Source organism: Xiphophorus hellerii, chromosome 2, assembly GCF_003331165.1.
Source record: "Xiphophorus hellerii strain 12219 chromosome 2, Xiphophorus_hellerii-4.1, whole genome shotgun sequence".
In the NCBI taxonomy this organism is placed as follows: Eukaryota; Metazoa; Chordata; class Actinopteri; order Cyprinodontiformes; family Poeciliidae; genus Xiphophorus; species Xiphophorus hellerii.
In genome coordinates this window covers 32,983,415-33,000,365 of record NC_045673.1, presented here as the reverse complement: position 1 = coordinate 33,000,365, position 16,951 = coordinate 32,983,415, and the positions used below count along the sequence as shown (strand labels likewise).

At 36.5% G+C, this 16,951-nt stretch overlaps 1 long non-coding RNA gene across 1 annotated transcript; it reads left to right on the top strand.

Moving 5' to 3' along the window:
- Positions 1–14,057: 14,057 nt before the first annotated feature.
- On the top strand, positions 14,058–14,642 carry LOC116730155 (uncharacterized). Its single transcript, XR_004341270.1, has 2 exons — positions 14,058–14,379; positions 14,463–14,642. It is a non-coding gene; the product is annotated as an uncharacterized LOC116730155 (long non-coding RNA).
- The last annotated feature ends 2,309 nt before the right edge of the window (positions 14,643–16,951 follow it).

The window sequence follows — 16,951 nt, the reverse complement described above, 5'->3', positions numbered from 1 at the left end:
CACAGACATCAGGACATAATGTCTGAAGGACAGTGATGGATGTGAGGTCATCTGTCTAAGCAGACAGCCAATGAAAACGCACCAAAAGGGTGGATAAACCCTATATAAGGTGGGTGCAAAAGAGGAACCTTTCGTTGGATCCTCCGGGCAGCTTCGAGCCAAGAGATGGACAAAGAACTCTGCAGCTGAAGAAGAGCCGGGGCCACAGAGCCGAAGACTGACCTTCTCATGGAGACCAACCCGTCAGCCCTGCAACATGTGGCTTCAAATCGCACTTCTCTCATCGGCTGGGTTCAGACCCCAAAGACAAAGATGAAGACAAAGGCAAAGACAAAGAAGAAGAACTGGTGCCTTTTTTCCTGCCAGCACCAAGTCCTGTGTGACCTCACCATCCATGCGGAGAGGAGGCTCATCAGACCTACAGAGATTCCTGCCTTCGCCGATCAACATCTTCCTCCTGCTGCAGCACCTTCTTCATCATCAAGCCAGGTCTGGGGTTCGAAACACCAAACTCCGTCCGTCTCTCTCAAAGGTTCTCTTTTTTAGTTCTTAGTATCAGCAGTAGGGAAAGACAGACTAGATGATTGATTTTACTTATTTGATTATTTCTGCTACTGAATTAAGCTGTACTGACCCTTGCAAAAATGCCTTATTAATAAAATATTTAGCATAAAGAAAATCTAAAAGATGTTGTGGACATTCAGTTAATGAGTCACCTTAAAGTTCTTTGATGGTTGTAAAATAGCTATGATGTTTGATTCTGGAGAGGAAAAAGTTTAAAATGTTTTTAGGTTGCTGGTAGCCCAAATTTAAAACGTCATCCTTGGGACTCGCCCGAGTCACTAAAACCTACCTGGTTCAATAACAAATGCAAGTTGTAAAATAGAGAACGAGCGACCGTTAACAGGTGTGCTCTGTGAAACTAGTTGGCTGTAGGCTGCTCAGTCTGGCTAATTCACAGGGGGAAGAAGGGTGGGACACCTGGATGTAGGCCGTCAGAAAACCAGGCGAATCGTTTCTCGAAACCAGCTTAAACAGAGTTTACTTCAGTTCTGGACAGGGTAAATCCCGGCAGATTTAGGAAACTCAATTAACCCGTTAGAAGGAGAGCTGGTAGCACATCTCCCCTCTCAGAAGAGGAAGTAGAGAGTGAGACAGTAGAGACAGAAAGGAGGGGGGGGGTGTTGCGCAACAACAGCACACACACACATACCTGTGTGTGGGCGTGTGTGTGTGTGTACATATATACACATACATACTTTTAAGTACAATTCAACAACCTGGATGTCCATGTGACAATATTTTATTAACATTTATTTAAAAAAAAACAAAACAACTACTGTATTGTTTTTACCTCTAAAATATATATTTCTCAAATATCAATTGTTACAGCTAATCGTGGATCCATTTAAGTAAATTTAAAGCAAGTACACTCTGCGGTCGGAGTCCCGTTCGGAAGTGCGGTCGGAAATGCCCCGAACGGGACTCCGACCGCAGAGTGTACTTGCTTTAAATTTACTTAAATGGATCCACGATTAGCTGTAACAATTGATATTTGAGAAATATATATTTTAGAGGTAAAAACAATACAGTAGGGTTTTTTTTATTTGAAATAAAGGTCGGAGCCGTGGTCTGAGATGCGGGGAGCCGCGTTCGGAAATTCGGATCAACTGACAAAACAGTTGGATTTTTATTTTGCAGATTTTGGTTCAGCTGCTAAATAAAAGCTGGAGAGTTTATATTTTGGAAACCAGTGTAGAGTCTGAAAACATGTTATATATTTAAAACTCAATAATACATCCAGGCTGAAGCCTTTGTGCTATGAGTGACCTACACATTCAACAGACTCAGGCTGCCATATACAGATAAACACCACAGCTGGGAGGCCCAACATATACAAACAGTGGTGCCAAAGCACGTTGACACGTGGCAAGAGGAAGATGAAATCGAACCTACGCCCTTCCTATTACAAGACAACAACGCTACTCTCAGAATCTTGACTTTTGGATCCCACAGAGGAATGTTATTGACAACCTCAAAATATACTTCAGTTTTTCTGATTCAGCTCAATTCTTCCTCTAAAACCAGGTTCTGAGTCTCTGATGTCAGCAATTATAAATCACTGCAATTAGTAAACATGATTTGATTTTAAAATAATTGGACATAATTTATTCTCCTTGTTAATTTATCATTTCTCTTTCATACATTTTATTCATTGTTAGCTTTCAGTGCCTGCGATGGACTGGTGACCTGTCCAGGGTGAACCCCGCCTCTCGTCTGATGACAGCTGGAGCTGGGCCCCACCGGCCCCCCTCACCACCCTGCAGGGATCAATGTGTTCAGATCATGGATGGAAAGATTTTATGGTAGATTGTCTCCCTTAAGACCTCACTGAAAACAGCTTCATAGTTGATGCCTCAACATCAACTGATTCTATGATATTGCTGACTATTTTTTCTACTTCTAACATAAACAGGTAAAGAAGTAACCTAGAAATGTTTCCCCACCCCAGGCATCCGGTCCCAATCATCATCGGTTCCGATGATGTCACATGCATAGCGAGTCCGCTACGTCTTAAAATTGTAAGTCAGACTTTTTTCTTTGCCATTTGTCTGTACTCTTTAAAATACAAGTGTTCTTTTTTTGTAGGTTCCTGTAAAGTGCAGTGAATGGGAATGTTCTGCCGTTGATCCTCACTGTTCTTAGGAAGGAGAAATGTCAGTATGTTTGCAATAATACTGGAATACTGTGATATTAAATTAAAACAATACTCTGTCCTTGGTTAAATATTTTTCACATTTCCTCTAAAGTGTACCTATTGTTTCATTGTACTAATTTTCATAAGCATGTTGTCTGCAAATTTTGAATGCATTGACAATTTGTACAATTCTGTACAAGTACATATTGGCAATGTACTCTTGAAAAATGTAAATGTATTTAAAATAAAATGTGATTTGTTATGCATGCCTGCATCCAACTCTATGACCATTCGTGACGCCAACATTCACCATCCGACCCGATGGAACTGGAGAGGTTCTGAAGGAGGAGTGGCAGAGGATCCCCAAATCCAGCTGTGAAAAACCAGTTGCATCATTTCCAAGAAGACTCATGGCTGTACAAGCTAAAAAGGGGTTTCTACTGAGCAAAAGGTCTGAATACTTATGACCATGTGATGTTTCAGTTTTTCTTTTTTTTTTTATAAATTTACAAAGCTTTCTACAATTCTGTATGTTTTCTGTCAAGAGGGGATGCTGAGTATACATTAATGAGAAATAATATGAACTTTTCTGAGATTAGCAAATGGCTGCAATGAAACAGAGTGAGAAATTTAAAGGGGTATGAATACGTTTCATTCATTAATTCACCAGGGACTTTGATTTTGCTCATTAAAACAAAATCAGAGTAAAGGAAAAACATGGATATTTGAAATGTCCGTGATTGTATTCAGTGACTCAAATATAAAATACATAAAACAGCTTTCCTAGCAAGTTGGCAAACAGCTGTGGAAATTATTGCTGTGATTCAACCAACAATTTTCTGATTTTCTAATGAGCAAACATTTAAAACCAGAAAGACTCGGAAATGGAGCGATGGTCAGAAAGAGGTCAAGTTTTCCATATTAAAGAAAGTCCATAAAGTAACGCATTTGATCCACAATGTCTGATTCAATCTGGATTTTCTACTGATAAAAGCCCAGAGAAATCCTCTCTGATCAATAAATTATTGACTTCATATTGAAATATTTTCCATCCACCAATCAGGAACCCAGATATCTCAGCCGGGCCACAAACACTCAGAACCTACTGGTACCAGTTTGACTCCACTATGAAACTGGGAGCAAACTCAGCTTGTTGTCTGGGTTACAGATGAAAACTCAGAGAAAATCAGAGTTCCTGATTGAAACCAGGTGCTGCAGCTCTGCATCATAACCAGAACCAGAACCAGGCCCAGTTCTGGTTCTGTCCAGCAGCTCAAAGAGAGAAAACCCAGTCAGGACTGGAAACCAGAAGAATGTGGAGTTAAAACTCACCTGATCAGATCTTTGCTTCTCCTTCTGTTCACACAAACCGAGTCGGAACGAACTGGACCCGATTCTCCAGAACTTGAACCGGACCCACCTGTGGCTCCGCCCCCTCTCACAGCAGAGGTGTGTTGCTAATGAGAAGAATCCTGTCTGATCATCACTACCAGGAAATAAATGGAAAATAACAACCAGTTCACATTTCAGTTTATAGCTTATTTATGTTTAAACATTTCAAGATTTTTTTTCCATTACTATTTCATTAAATTAATAAAGATTTTCAAGTTGATCAGATTCAGTTTTATCTATAAAGACTTTTATAAAATAGCCAAAGCTGCACCAAGTTTCTGCTCAGCAACACAATAAACCACTAATAACAGTTTCTGCTTGTTCTAATCCTCAGCGCTCACGTAGCAGAGCTCACTTCCTCTGACTCCCCAGAGGATCCATCACTCTGCGTCTCTGAGGTCTGAGTCCGGGTCCAGAAAATTATCTTTACACCCGTCTGGCCCCCCGGCACTGCAGAACAGGACATTACCTGTCCAGATCGCTACAAAAACCTTTTACAAAAAAACAGAAATATAAAATACAGCGGACCTAATTCAAACCTCAGACTGAAGAACTTTTGGCCTCCAACTCGCTTAAACTTAAACATTTAAACTCTTTTAAACACCAGATCTCTCTGTGCTAAAGCTCTATTAATTAATGATTTCATCACTGAGCATAATATCAATGTTATGTTTCTGACAGAAACATGGTTGAATGACAATAACGAACCGATCGTACCTCCTAACTACAATTTCTTAAGTGAGAATAGAAAACATAAAAAAGGAGGAGGTGTGGCCTCAATATTTAAGAATATACCATACCATACCAACTTTATTTATGAAGCACTTTATACACCGACAGGACCAAAGTGCTATACACAATCATAAAATACAATGCGATTATAAAATAGAAAAGATTGAAACATAAAATACATATAAAACAAAGTGAAACCTCTCAGATTGTGCCAAAAGCCAAAGAAAAAAGATCCTAAAACCAGGAAGACAGAGCACATAACACCAGTTTTATAGTCCCTCCACTGGCTCCCTGTAGCTCAAAGAATAGACTTTAAAATACCGTTGTTAGTTTACAAATCACTGAACGGCTCAATACATTAAAGATCCGCTGTTGTCGTATCAACCTTCCAGACCTCTCAGGTCTTCCGGTTCTGGTCTGCTCTGCATCCCCAGAACCAGAACCAAACGAGGAGAAGCAGCTTTCAGCATCTATTCACCACAAATTTGGAACAAACTTCCAGAAAACTGTAAAACAGCTGAAACACTGACTTCCTTTAAATCTCCACTAAAAACCCACTTGTTTAGGATTGTAACGAGTAACTCAATTAAGACCTGAACATAACGTTTATTCATCCAGATCCCCTCAAATCATTTACAAATTACAACTTGCACATTTACATTCTACTCTCTGTACTCCAACACAATCAACAGCTTTTAAATACAGAAAATGATGACAAAAAAAATACATTTTCTGTCACTGCTATCCGTTCTAGTCTCAATAGAAATGAACAGCTGCACATTATTTCGCTGGCAAACATGTCAAAAACTATTCTTCACGCACCAACATCCCATAATATATCCCTCAGGCGGGTTTGGACGCAGCGGTCAGCTTCTTCCGGCGCAACATCCACTCCGAGGGCCTTCAGGACGTCCACCACCGCTGTGGCCCCGCAGGCCGACGCTCCGATCTGCTGGGTCTGCCTCTCCAGAGCCTCCTGGATGGACCACAGCATGGCGGCAGCCGCCTCTTCCTCCTCCTGGTCCTCCGGCTCTGCCTCCATCCGAGCGCTCCACCTGCGGAGAAACGACCGACTTGCTCTAATTTTAAATAAAATTAAGCGGCACTGTTAGTTATAAAGCGAAAACAGCGACACCTACTGTCGTTTCTGTAAAATATTTCAATCCGTTCGGCTTTTGCTCCGTTTCACTTGATATTTTTCTCCACTTTTCGCCAGAATGACAACCACCAGCTGACTACAACAACAATGCTCAGTGAGCATGCGCACTGTACAAGGTAACGTGCTCGCTACTTCTATTCCAAGAGAGAAGAGAAACAGCGCGGCCGCTAGCGCACCCTAGTGGTGTGAGGTCACAACTGCATCCTTACAGAAACATTTTCTACATCCAGGAATACTGATTTTATATTTCATTCATTAATTTAATCCGAGTTATATTTGATCTAAGGGCAGCGTTATAGTTTTGTTCAATAACCCACACAGTAAAAGTGTAAACTTTGTCAATTTTTTTGGTAAATAATGAGATTTTTATGCACACTTACGCTAAAACATTACATAAAAGTCAATTAAAAGTGTAAACCCTGTATAAAAAGTGTCATTTCATGACAACATTTATAAAGAATCCTATGTCCTTTTTACGTGCACCCCTTCAAATAAAGTCTTACCAAATTTACTTCCTTGCAACCACATTGTTTTAAATAATATCACACCCTGGTTCACTTACACCTGCTTAGTTGTTTATGCTGTGGATTAATTTCACATTGTAAATAAAACATCAGCAAAACACTCACCTGATCCAGACGCTGCTCCTCTTCTTCTTCTTTTTTGGCGGTTGGCAAGCAACTTATTGATGTGCATTACCGCCATGAACTGGAATGGAGTGTGGATCGGGATGCTACATATATATTACTCCCAAGCCCCCCCAAAAAAGAAAAAGAAAAGAAACCTTATATCCTATCAATTTCGCTTTCTTAAGATAATTGATTAAATAACAAAAATATACAGACTCTGCTCTGCTGCTGCACGGAGTCTGAACCGGTTCTGATCCAAACCTGACTAGAGCTGACACACCTGAGGCTCCGCCCCCTGACCCAGCTGACAATAAACACCTTTATTTTCATGTTTTCCTTTGTATGAGTTGAGCTGTAAAACTTTAGGTCACATTTGAACTTTTTCAGGTTTTTCTCAGTTTTCTGCTCATTTCCAACCAACATTTTATTGCAGGAAATCATTTCAGGAAGGAACCAGAAGATTCAGGAGTCTGGGAGATGTGACTGTAACCGACCTGGACACTGAGGCCCCAGAGCGCCCCCTGCAGGATCTGCTGCACCATTAACCAGACAGAAATGGCAGTTTTATACAAGTTATTATTCTAATTCAATAGCTGATTTAATTAAACAAGTTTTGATTGAAAAGATTCTCATCTGTTTTATTAAAAAAAAACATCTTCAGTCTGAATACTGCAAAAAATAAACTGCTGGCTAAATTAGTAGCTTAAAGCTGAAATCAACTTGAGATGTTTCTGCTTTTACTAATTTAAGCTGTGAAACTAAATGTGAAAACTTATAATACAGCAAAAATGGCATGGAGGATTAACATGAAGGTTTAGTTATTATATGTGTACACAGTCAGCTGCATAAAAAATACACAAAGATTCTTTAAAAACTTTATTTGGTCGTTAAACATCCAGCAACCCACATTGCATTAGAAGAATTATGAAAATCAAACATGAACCAATCAGCACATTATCCCAAAACAAAAAGAACTGCTCTTCGGGGCCCCTGGTGGACGCGGTAGGTACCGCACGCTTCGCAAGTTTAAACCTTAAAGTTTGAACTCGGCATGGGAAGGGACGAGATTCTCACGGTACAACCTTGAATATCACATTTTTACAAAAACGAATCTTTAAGAATATCTCGGCAGGTAAGCGTTTCTCGGCAAAACACATGCCCAAGGCATAAAAAACTAAGCCTAAAGGCCAATAACACACAATTTCACTATGAAGTGATTTGTTTTCACAATATATACAGTATTTGATAATGTATGTAGAAATTATTTTATTGATAAAAAGAAAAAAAAAAAAAGAATTGCTCTTCGGCGCCCCTGGTGGCCACGGTAGGTACTGCATGCACCGCAAGGTTTAAGCCTTAAAGTTTAAACCTTGAATATCACATTTTTACAAAAATGAATCTTTAAGAATATCTCGGCAGGTAAGCGTTTCTCGGCACAACACATGCCCAAGGCATAAAAAACTAAGCCTAAAGGCCAATAACAGGCACCTTGGTGGAGCTGATTTTTATTCATTTTTTGTAACAATTCCTGTCATATCAAAAACACACAATTTCACTATGAAGTGATTTGTGCTCACAATATATACAGTATTTGATAATGTATGTAGAAATTATTTTATCGATAAGAAAAAAAAAAAAAATTGCTCTTCGGCGCCCCTGGTGGCCACGGTAGGTACTGCATGTGAAAGTTTAAACCTTAAAGTTTAAACCTTAAAGTTTAAACCTTAAAGTTTAAACCTTAAAGTTTAAACCTTAAAGTTTAAACCTTAAAGTTTAAACCTTAAAGTTTAAACCTTAAAGTTTAAACCTTAAAGTTTAAACCTTAAAGTTTAAACCTTAAAGTTTAAACCTTAAAGTTTAAACCTTAAAGTTTAAACCTTAAAGTTTAAACCTTAAAGTTTAAACCTTAAAGTTTAAACCTTAAAGTTTAAACCTTAAAGTTTAAACCTTAAAGTTTAAACCTTAAAGTTTAAACCTTAAAGTTTAAACCTTAAAGTTTAAACCTTAAAGTTTAAACCTTAAAGTTTAAACCTTAAAGTTTAAACCTTAAAGTTTAAACCTTAAAGTTTAAACCTTAAAGTTTAAACCTTAAAGTTTAAACCTTAAAGTTTAAACCTTAAAGTTTAAACCTTAAAGTTTAAACCTTAAAGTTTAAACCTTAAAGTTTAAACCTTAAAGTTTAAACCTTAAAGTTTAAACCTTAAAGTTTAAACCTTAAAGTTTAAACCTTAAAGTTTAAACCTTAAAGTTTAAACCTTAAAGTTTAAACCTTAAAGTTTAAACCTTAAAGTTTAAACCTTAAAGTTTAAACCTTAAAGTTTAAACCTTAAAGTTTAAACCTTAAAGTTTAAACCTTAAAGTTTAAACCTTAAAGTTTAAACCTTAAAGTTTAAACCTTAAAGTTTAAACCTTAAAGTTTAAACCTTAAAGTTTAAACCTTAAAGTTTAAACCTTAAAGTTTAAACCTTAAAGTTTAAACCTTAAAGTTTAAACCTTAAAGTTTAAACCTTAAAGTTTAAACCTTAAGTTTAAACCTTAAAGTTTAAACCTTAAAGTTTAAACCTTAAAGTTTAAACCTTAAAGTTTAAACCTTAAAGTTTAAACCTTAAAGTTTAAACCTTAAAGTTTAAACCTTAAAGTTTAAACCTTAAAGTTTAAACCTTAAAGTTTAAACCTTAAAGTTTAAACCTTAAAGTTTAAACCTTAAAGTTTAAACCTTAAAGTTTAAACCTTAAAGTTTAAACCTTAAAGTTTAAACCTTAAAGTTTAAACCTTAAAGTTTAAACCTTAAAGTTTAAACCTTAAAGTTTAAACCTTAAAGTTTAAACCTTAAAGTTTAAACCTTAAAGTTTAAACCTTAAAGTTTAAACCTTAAAGTTTAAACCTTAAAGTTTAAACCTTAAAGTTTAAACCTTAAAGTTTAAACCTTAAAGTTTAAACCTTAAAGTTTAAACCTTAAAGTTTAAACCTTAAAGTTTAAACCTTAAAGTTTAAACCTTAAAGTTTAAACCTTAAAGTTTAAACCTTAAAGTTTAAACCTTAAAGTTTAAACCTTAAAGTTTAAACCTTAAAGTTTAAACCTTAAAGTTTAAACCTTAAAGTTTAAACCTTAAAGTTTAAACCTTAAAGTTTAAACCTTAAAGTTTAAACCTTAAAGTTTAAACCTTAAAGTTTAAACCTTAAAGTTTAAACCTTAAAGTTTAAACCTTAAAGTTTAAACCTTAAAGTTTAAACCTTAAAGTTTAAACCTTAAAGTTTAAACCTTAAAGTTTAAACCTTAAAGTTTAAACCTTAAAGTTTAAACCTTAAAGTTTAAACCTTAAAGTTTAAACCTTAAAGTTTAAACCTTAAAGTTTAAACCTTAAAGTTTAAACCTTAAAGTTTAAACCTTAAAGTTTAAACCTTAAAGTTTAAACCTTAAAGTTTAAACCTTAAAGTTTAAACCTTAAAGTTTAAACCTTAAAGTTTAAACCTTAAAGTTTAAACCTTAAAGTTTAAACCTTAAAGTTTAAACCTTAAAGTTTAAACCTTAAAGTTTAAACCTTAAAGTTTAAACCTTAAAGTTTAAACCTTAAAGTTTAAACCTTAAAGTTTAAACCTTAAAGTTTAAACCTTAAAGTTTAAACCTTAAAGTTTAAACCTTAAAGTTTAAACCTTAAAGTTTAAACCTTAAAGTTTAAACCTTAAAGTTTAAACCTTAAAGTTTAAACCTTAAAGTTTAAACCTTAAAGTTTAAACCTTAAAGTTTAAACCTTAAAGTTTAAACCTTAAAGTTTAAACCTTAAAGTTTAAACCTTAAAGTTTAAACCTTAAAGTTTAAACCTTAAAGTTTAAACCTTAAAGTTTAAACCTTAAAGTTTAAACCTTAAAGTTTAAACCTTAAAGTTTAAACCTTAAAGTTTAAACCTTAAAGTTTAAACCTTAAAGTTTAAACCTTAAAGTTTAAACCTTAAAGTTTAAACCTTAAAGTTTAAACCTTAAAGTTTAAACCTTAAAGTTTAAACCTTAAAGTTTAAACCTTAAAGTTTAAACCTTAAAGTTTAAACCTTAAAGTTTAAACCTTAAAGTTTAAACCTTAAAGTTTAAACCTTAAAGTTTAAACCTTAAAGTTTAAACCTTAAAGTTTAAACCTTAAAGTTTAAACCTTAAAGTTTAAACCTTAAAGTTTAAACCTTAAAGTTTAAACCTTAAAGTTTAAACCTTAAAGTTTAAACCTTAAAGTTTAAACCTTAAAGTTTAAACCTTAAAGTTTAAACCTTAAAGTTTAAACCTTAAAGTTTAAACCTTAAAGTTTAAACCTTAAAGTTTAAACCTTAAAGTTTAAACCTTAAAGTTTAAACCTTAAAGTTTAAACCTTAAAGTTTAAACCTTAAAGTTTAAACCTTAAAGTTTAAACCTTAAAGTTTAAACCTTAAAGTTTAAACCTTAAAGTTTAAACCTTAAAGTTTAAACCTTAAAGTTTAAACCTTAAAGTTTAAACCTTAAAGTTTAAACCTTAAAGTTTAAACCTTAAAGTTTAAACCTTAAAGTTTAAACCTTAAAGTTTAAACCTTAAAGTTTAAACCTTAAAGTTTAAACCTTAAAGTTTAAACCTTAAAGTTTAAACCTTAAAGTTTAAACCTTAAAGTTTAAACCTTAAAGTTTAAACCTTAAAGTTTAAACCTTAAAGTTTAAACCTTAAAGTTTAAACCTTAAAGTTTAAACCTTAAAGTTTAAACCTTAAAGTTTAAACCTTAAAGTTTAAACCTTAAAGTTTATTTAAACCTTAAAGTTTAAACCTTAAAGTTTAAACCTTAAAGTTTAAACCTTAAAGTTTAAACCTTAAAGTTTAAACCTTAAAGTTTAAACCTTAAAGTTTAAACCTTAAAGTTTAAACCTTAAAGTTTAAACCTTAAAGTTTAAACCTTAAAGTTTAAACCTTAAAGTTTAAACCTTAAAGTTTAAACCTTAAAGTTTAAACCTTAAAGTTTAAACCTTAAAGTTTAAACCTTAAAGTTTAAACCTTAAAGTTTAAACCTTAAAGTTTAAACCTTAAAGTTTAAACCTTAAAGTTTAAACCTTAAAGTTTAAACCTTAAAGTTTAAACCTTAAAGTTTAAACCTTAAAGTTTAAACCTTAAAGTTTAAACCTTAAAGTTTAAACCTTAAAGTTTAAACCTTAAAGTTTAAACCTTAAAGTTTAAACCTTAAAGTTTAAACCTTAAAGTTTAAACCTTAAAGTTAAACCTTAAGTTTAAACCTTAAGTTAACCTTAAAGTTAAACCTTAAAGTTTAAACCTTAAAGTTAGGTTTTGCACAGCAGTACTATTCCTTAAAAAATAGTAAAGTACATTTATATTTTTCAGCATTGAAGGGTTTAAATGTGCACACTTGTTAAACTACAAGATATTCACTTTAAGAAAAGTTGTATGAACCTATACTCCAATTTTCTCACCACCATGAGCTCACATTTTAGAACTGTAACTTAAGGGGCCATGTACAAATATATGTGGAACGTAACCTCCTATCACCCGGCATCCACATGAGGTCATTTTACTGCCACATGTTAGTTGTAGACTAGAAAACATTACAGGGGACAGCCAAAATGGGTGATTGCAGAAGCCAAAGTTCCCATGGAAGCATCTGATCCAAACAGTATTCTGGTAAAAAAAAAAAAAAAAAAAAAAGGTAGTGGCACAGGGTTAGCATGCCACTACTTGCATAATTACCTAACCCTGCAAGAAGACACCTCACAAAGACGTCAAACTGAAATAAGTGACCATCTCACAACCCAGTATTGTCCATATATACAACTCCAAGATGGGTGTAATTGACCTTATGAGTTGCTACCACACAAGTGGCAAAAAATGGAAATTGAGGGTACTAATTAAGGATCTTGCTATAGCCAATAGCTGGCTGTTGTACTGCAAAGACCAATGTGTGACACACAAAGAAGAGCATCATGCTTTTCTGCATGGAAGCTGCCAAAATGGTCTTGGGCCTCACATGGGCTTGTGAGGCTATAGAAGATTGGACTGCATTCAAGACTCCCGAGTCACCTTTCCCACGTGCTATCCGTTAACACTGCAAGGTTAACATGCAGCATGCTCTGCATTGATTGATTCTCTGCTGGTCTGGTTTGTGTAGAGTACTGGGAGTCTGCTTGGTGGGGCACCGACTCACCTTTATCAAGCTAGCCAAAATGAACTGCGCACCAGATTGGTATGGCTCCCCGTGTCATAACGCTAACCAGGAGGATGAGCATTAGCAGTCATACCAAGTCATCATCACCCAGCCATTGTCCCAAGGAAGAAGAACCTGGACCAGCTGCTGCTTTCCAGATCTCTAGACACTTGCTGGGGTTCAAACCATCATCCCTGAAACGAAACCAAAGAGCCATTCTAGTGCCATCATACACCGCAAGACCTCTAGAATGCTCCGTTGTAACTCCATGACCACATTAATAGGTAAGGGTACTTACCCAAAGCAGCCAGCAGGTGGTTTTTCTTTTTCAAGCTCGCAGCAGCCAACAGTTCAACAATAAACACCCTATTCTGACTCATGGTGCTGATTTTCTACAAGTTTCCAAATTCATTCTAAGTCATCTAGTTTGATAGAGGAGTTCATTTTGATGAAAACAGTATATGGTTTGTTAGGGGTTGCAGCAAAAACAGCTGAACTAGAAGCTAAAATATGAAGCCCCACCATGCAATGCATTCTGGGTTTTTTAAAGTCCATTTCTGATGTTCAGAACCGTGATAATACACATTTCTGGCACCTAGCAGGAGCTCAACAATGAAATCAGAAGCTGAGCTGTGATTTCTGTCTTCAAAACAGAGTTTGAAGACAAATAAAACAAAATAAAACTTGGTTAAAATATCAGACTTTTAAAACCAAATTCAAGCCCCTTCAGAGAAGCATTAAGATAAAACTCCATCATCCAACAGTTATCACTGAGATGACTTTTTAAAGCTGAGCTGAGTTCATTCCAATAACATGAGTTTATTGGAATGAACTCATGTTTATTCCAATAAACATGAATGAACATGAGTTCATCTGTTCCTTTTTACTCCTTAAAAAGTAAAAGGAGAGAAAATCTGTTTAAACATATTTACTTTTAAGGCCAATTCCTGGTGAGCCGAGCAGCATTGAGGCAAAACTCCTTCATTCAACAGAAACTCAGACGAGGTTTTAAAGCTCAGCTGATTTATTTAAAAGATTGAGCTAAAAAAGCAAATCAAAATGTAGTGAAACCTGGTTGAGGTAAGAGGCCACTGAAGTTAGGGTTAAGTCCCAGCGCGATAAGACGTTCCTAGCCAGACTTTGACTAGGTCGAAAAATGAACGGGAGTCTATGGCAGCTACATGAAAGGAATGGGCTAGGACCACCAAACATGGCGGGGACCTGCAGAGGGTTGGAGGGAGAATACGAATCAAGTTTGGTCAAATGAGCACTTCTTTTTGTACTTCACCAATTTTCCATTCTGTGCTCCACCCAGGTCCGTTTAACAGTTTCAGGACCTGACCAGCACCCCTCAGCATCATTTGCTTGAGAAATAATGAGATTTGGAACCTATTGGAACTTCTTCATCGTGCTTGAACAACCAGAGACTGTCAGGATCTGCAGCTTCAGCAGTTCCTCTGGTTTCCTTCTAGGTGGCGTTCGAGAGCTCGCCCGCGTATTCACACACCCTCTCCACAGGTGTGTTTCGGCACACCTGTGGATCATCAGCGGGAGCATATTAGGAGCGGGTTCCCGGCACTTCGTCGCCAGAGTGTTGTCGCCTTTGTGGTACATCTGGTCCTGAGATCTCTAGAAAGATATCCAGTCTGTTTCGCACGCTTACCTGTCCTGTACCTTTCTGTGATTCCTAGGCTCCCTGTTGTCTGGACACTCCATGCGAAGTACGGGATTTGCAGTTCCATCCGCCGAGCTCCCTGACGAGTTACGCCCACCTACCAGCTGTTCGATCACACCGGTCCGCTCCTGATCAGACGCTCCTGCATTACACACCAATTGTCTTTTGTAAATAAATCTTTAATCTGATCTCCTGAGAGAGTCTTTGCATGTGGGTTCGGAGAGTTCAAAACAACATGACAGAGACCAGATGAAGAACCAGACAGGTCCAACTGATGACTTTAGGAGCAACTGTCGTGGCCATTTATGCTAAGGTTTTGTAGTTTATCATTTCTACCAATTTTGTTTTGTTCTTTGGGTAGTTGGAATATATTTAAGTTAATTTAGAATCAAAATTTGTCATTAATTTTTATATTTGGAATTGTTTAATTTACGTTGTTAATTGTTAGACCCTCCCACCAATTTAAGTAATTAATTAAGAACACACCGGGTGCTGGGTGGATTGTTTGGTGGATGTCTGGTGTGGACGGGAGGTTTGGTAGAATGATTTTTTTTTTTTGAACACTTGTTTACACCTTCAAACATTAAATTGAGATTATTTTTCATTTCAACTAAGTTACAAGACCTTTATTTCTACTTTTGCAATAAATGAATCGAGTCAAAGTGCGTACAAATCCCAAACCGCCTGTTACCACCCACAGCCTTTATTGGAGTTTTTATTTTTTGCTTTTTTGGAACGAAAGGCTGCGACAAGCAACTTTATTTCAGATGTATGGTGCATCAGAACCAACTCCTCCTGGTACCAGGTAACAACTGAGCCGGGCCGGGTGGGATCACAGCTTTCATGGTTGCACAGAAAGAAGGAAAGAAAAGGAATATTTAATAGCTGAAGCAAAAAGAGCAACAGCTCTTTAAACCTTAAAGTTTAAACTAAGGGTACCTAGGTTGAGGGAGAGACTCTCCTCTCAGGCAAAAAGTGTGAGAAGAAGACGCAGAATGTACAAGACAAGTTTATTTATTATATGTGTACACAATCAGCTGCATAAAAAATACACAAAGATTTTTTAAAAACTTTATTTGGTCGTTAAACACCCAGCAACCCACATTACATTAGAAGAATTATGAAAATCAAACATGAACCAATCAGCACATTATCCCAGTGATTCTCTGAGGTTTGAATAAATCAGTAAAATCACAGTAAAGAGCCCGAAGTTCTCTAGAAAACTCAAAACATGAAATATGGAGTTAAAAAAGTAAAAACCAAAACAAACTGAGAGAAATTAAAGCTGAGAATCAATGATGACGTAAAACTTCAAGATTTAGCTTTTACAATGAACATAAAATATATAAAATCTTTATTTTCCAGGTTCCACATGTTTCTGAAAACTGCTCTAAGATCAGAGTTTCTGTAGGACATCCAGTTCTAAACTGGTTAAACTGGTTTCTCTGATGGAAGCTGAAGTTTCGCTGCAGTTTCCAGTGAAGCATCTTTTTATCTGTGGAGCTTTGAGGAACATTTTCATGTCAGCAGAAGGACGAAGCAGCAGAGAAAAGAGGTTTGAAGTGTCTTTCATGGCTTCAAAGCTGAACTGAAAATGATTCCCATGTTTCCATTCTCAGACCATTTCTGGTTCCAGGATGAAAATGAATCAGAGAGAAAAAAGATCAACTTTCCAGTTGAATCCAGTTCAGATCAAAACTCCACGAAGCCTCTAAATGGAGCCCAGTTTGAATTGGATCTTTATTGATCCAAAGAGACAAACAATAAATGACAGACACGAGAAAATAAACGGGAGGAAAACCTTGGAGGTCAGAGGTCATCATCATGATCCAGTCAGAGTCTCTTTAGACTCAAACTGCTGCAGCTTCAACCTCTGAGGATCAGCAGGACACTGAGACCATTCTCTACTTCACAGAGATCAGAACCTGCAGAGAGAAGAAGGAAGGAGAGAGCAGATCAGTGAGTGTTTCCAGCCTCTCTCCAGCAGCAGTCAGTGACGCAGCACATCCAGTAGATGGTTTCCAGGCTGCAGTCAGACTGATCTCAGAGCTGTGACCAGGATGAACCCGATCAGTTGTTTCCTGTTGAGCTGAGAGAGCAAACAGATCTGAGATCAGATCTGCTGCTGCCACAGTTTGATGGATGAGGACCACTGTCTCTAGACATGTTGGACGGCTGGAGTCCAGCTGGACTTCCTGGAGACATGGACACAGCAACAACACTCATCTTCACACCAACACAAACGCAGGAACACAGCAAGCTGCTGCTCCTCTGATTGGCTGATTGCTGTCTCTGTGTCCAATCAGGAAGCCTGAACCATTCTCCTCCCACTGAGAAGCTGCAGCTTTAAGAGAGTTTGTAGAAATCTGCTGTCAGAGTTTGTTGGTTCTGATCAGGAGGAAACCAGAACCACAGCTCCATGAAGCCAGCAGCTTGGTTCTGAAGGAGAACCGGGCCACACACACACGCACTGTCAAGAAAATCCGAGCTCATCCCACTTCCCCA